Here is a 4,405-nt window from a genome sequence, read left to right on the forward strand (position 1 = left end):
AAAAAAAAAAAAAAAGTTGTTCATTATCCAATGGAAAATGTACTATCTTCTGAATCAATATAATGTTATTCAAAATCATATTACTTCACAACAGAAATTCTATGTTTTCATGTGTTTATTGTCTTAATCAGATTTTCCATAAAACAATGTCACACTATGCATATCTTGATATCTTGGAAAAAAGCAAGATGGACTAATACTTTAAGGCTTAGTACTCCTCTTTATCTAATTTCCTTGTGTATAGCAGGTATATAAAATTCCTGTGGGGGGAAAAAAGTACAAAACACTCAATATTTACGTTTAGAAAATAATTTGACATGAAAACAGCTACATTGTTAGCACATTTAAGAAGTATGCCAGTTCCAAATAAGGATGGTTTAAGTGAACTAATCTGCATGATAGTATACTATGTGATCATAGACTCTCTTTCCCTCTCTACAAGAGAGACAAAACAACAGGTAATGTCAATGATAATGGTGCCTTCCCATCTGGCACCAGTGTCTTAACTACTGAGTCTCTTCAGATTTAGGCATTTCTTCTATAAATAGTATCTGGCAAGAATTCATGATGAGAACTTTGAAATAATAGTGAAAACTCAATACACTGAATATAAATAAATTATTACCAAGTTTATTAAATAGGTAAGTTCAATATTACACAGATAACACTACAAGTAAGTACTGTTTGTTGAAGTGCACTTTTTCTTTCTGGCCATATCTACACCATATTATTCCATCCTTCAAGACACTGTGCATAGGTAAAGCCCAGACTTCTTAGTATATAATATAGATTTTACTGATCTGATGGCTGCTTCATCTTTTCCACTTCTGTTCTCAGATTCCCTTTTCCAGCCACATTGAATATCCTAACATTGTATTTGAGCATGTTGTTCCAGCCTCTGAGAATGCCCTCCCCATCCATCTACTTCATCCCCCAATCACCTTTTTGCCTTTGTCATAAGTTCTCTTTCTCTTTCTTTCTCCTTTCCTTCCTTCCTTCAATTCTTTTTCTTCCTTTCTTTTTTCTTTCTCTTTCTCTTTTCTTCCTTTCTTTCTTTCTTTTGTTATCTTCCTTTACTTCCTTTTTCTTACTTTGATTGACTAATACATATTGGAAGAAGTTTCAACCAAGCTGAATCTTGGAAAGAGAAAGGAATAGAACAGAAAGATACAATGAAGCTTTTATGCGTCAGTTTTTCTTTCCCTAAATGTAGAAGGCAAGGGCAAAATATACCTCAGTGTAATCAGATTTTACCATGAACATTTTTTCCTTTATTCTTTAGGTTGCTGACCCACATATAATAGCTTTTCAGATTTATAAAATCTATCCAATGGTTACCTTGTTTTGTTTTGTCTCAAGCACATGGCCTTGAACAGATTAACTGGCATGATATATATGCAAAGTCTTTTGAGTTTTTCAGAATAATAAACTGTTATAATCAAGACTGTTTGATTTTAAGGAACCTACTAGAGCTAATGCAGTAGGTACAAAATTTATGTTCACAAGTATCAGATATGAAAAAAAATGCCTTCAATATTCTATATAATATCAAAATAGCTTCAAGTTCAACAAATATATTTTAAGGTATTGTGAACGTCTAGATTAAAACACTATTATTTTTAATGTTATGAACATTTTCATTTGTAATACAGTTTAAATTATTTGGAAGTTCTAGTGGGAATTTTAATTTTTCTTTATTCTATTTGACATCAATTCTTATTTATAGTTGATCTTTATTATTTGCAAATATATCTATTTGCTAAAATTTCTTTCAAACCCCAAAATCATATTCATAGTGATTTTGTGATTATTCCCAGGCATGTACATGCACAGAATAGGGAAATACTTGAGTTGCCCATGGTGCAATTTCCCAGCCAAGGATGAAAAAGGCAATGCTCTGCCTCCTTGTTTCAGCTCTCATATTCCAAGCTAGCATCCTTTTCATGGTATATTTAGTACCACGTTTTTCATGGTATGTATAGTACCATGTTTGTGCTTTTTGTTGGTGATTTCACTGTTAAAATGGCCCCCCAAGCATACTGCTGAAGTCCTGTCCAGTGTTCCTAAGCACAAGAAGGCTGTGATGTGCCTTATGGAGAAAATGGATGTGATATAGGGGCCTTGTCAGGCAAAAGTGATAGTGCTCTGCCCATGAGTTCAATGTCAATGACTCAAAACCATGGTATACCCAGAAAAAGGAAGAGGAAATTTTCTGATATGTACATGAGGCTGCTTCGGAGAGTGCTAAGGTGAAATCTATAGTTTGTGATGAAGCCACAGAAAACGTGCACAAGTGGTGAAATTTGTGGATTCATGAGATGAGGGCTAATTTTTTAAAGTAGAGTGGACAGCACTGTTATGAGACTGAAAGCCAAAGAAACTTATGGTTACTGGTTTGCACATTTTGAAAGGTGATATAGTGTGAAAAATGTCACACTTGCAGGTGAGGCAATTTCTGCAAATCAGGCGTCACATCTTGGGAAGAATTTTTTAATGAAGTATAGTTGATTTACAATATTATATTACAGAATTTTTAAAATATCTGCTCTGTGTTATACAGGAAAAGGGTTATGTGGAGGAGCAGGTATTCAACACTGATGAGTTTGGGCTTGTTTTACAAAGACATTGGCAAATGAATCTGTATGATGCAAATGATGATTTTGGCTTGGAGAAACCTAACCCTGTATCTTCACGAGGAGCAACGGTTCAGTATTCACTAACTCAGAATTCATGGCAACTCTGTAGAACAGAATTACCACAAATAATGAGTAGCATGAACTGTATACTTATGCTATATTTCTGCTTAAAAATGCATTGTTACATTTTTCTAAAAAACACATGCCTCTTGACTTCTGATTTGTCTATTCCTCCCACTAATTTTTCTAAAGTAGTTTATTTCAGGACCAAAATAATCCATTTGAAAATATTTATAGATCCTTCAGAAAGGCACTTAAGAAGCCAGATTTCATGTCCTGCAGTATAATATTTCATCCAAGTCTAGAGGTATTTAGAAAAGCCAGTATTTCTGGGCATGTGGTAACAACCAAAGGGGAACCCAGGTAAGCAACTGGTCTAAGCTGCTCAAGACCCAGGAGCCAGCACAGCAGGAACTGAGGAGGCACATAAGGTAAATCCAGTCCTCTTGTCTAATCTTCTATAGTACCAAATAGGTTCCTTCAGGGCCTGGTTGATGCCATATTCACGTTTTGGCTCTGGACGCGCAGGCTCAGCGGCCATGGCTCACGGGCCCAGCCACTCCCCGGCACGTGGGATCTTCCCGGACTGGGGCACGAACCCGTGTCCCCTGCATTGGCAAGCGGACTCTCAACCACTGCGCCACCAGGGAAGCCTACCCATATTCACGTTTTAATCACCTGCTAAGGCCAAGAGAGTATATATAGCAGGTATTTAGTAATTATTTATTAAATAAATGAATATAAGACAGAACAAACAAATAAATGAACCAACAAGAATGGACCATCTAAATTAAAATAGCCACCTTTATTCTTAACATTATTCCTTCTTTGGCTGCCACAGAAGCAAACTAGTTGACATAAGACAAATCAAGCTGGTGATTTAATAAATTCCAATCTAAGTCATACCAGTATTAGTAAACAACATCATCAAGCACTCATCATGAAAGTTAAAGCAATAACACAGAGAAAGTTTCTAAGTCACCCTAATGTGAAACAATCAGATCGCATATAAAGGGATATAAACAAATATTCATATTATATATAAACATACATAGATGTGGTTACAGCACTTATACAGTATTCTCTCCAATACCTAGTCATCTTATGCAATATGCACAATAATGGCAGGTATAATATTTAGACAATTATGAAATCAAGGCAATAACAGAAAAAATAGTTAATGATTTTACTCTAACTTAAGCATGGATAATCTGACTGTTAAGACTGATTGGTAAATTTGAAGGCAGCCCAATTTGTATCAGATCAAATTGATTCTAACTGTTAAGGCATTAATTTGGTGTTTCGTGGAGGATGGTTTTAAATAAGTCTATTTATCTAGTGTTTGAATGCTCAGCAGTGTGCGATTGAAAAGAAAACAAATGTTTTTGAGAAATATATTAGTTTCTTAAAACAACAAAGTTTAACTGGATCAAGTTCTTTTTTTAGTATTTTTCTTCTTTTTCATTTTGCATCTGTTGACATGTAATAGTTTTTAGAAAATCTCTTCATTATAGTTATTTGAACACTATCATAAGTGAATTTTAAATATAAAATTAAGTTTCAAACGTCCTTCTTCACTTAAGAAAAATGTTGTGGAAACCAGGCCATCTGCTGAGATACTACAGTTACATTTGGCCCTCAGAAAGTATTTGCTCGCTTTAGCACTCTGTTGGATTATAAGCTCACAAAACAAGTTCACCTTGACCTTT

Source organism: Neophocaena asiaeorientalis, unplaced genomic scaffold (genome assembly GCF_003031525.2).
Source record: "Neophocaena asiaeorientalis asiaeorientalis breed wild unplaced genomic scaffold, Neophocaena_asiaeorientalis_V1.1 scaffold429, whole genome shotgun sequence".
NCBI classification, from domain to species: Eukaryota; Metazoa; Chordata; class Mammalia; order Artiodactyla; family Phocoenidae; genus Neophocaena; species Neophocaena asiaeorientalis.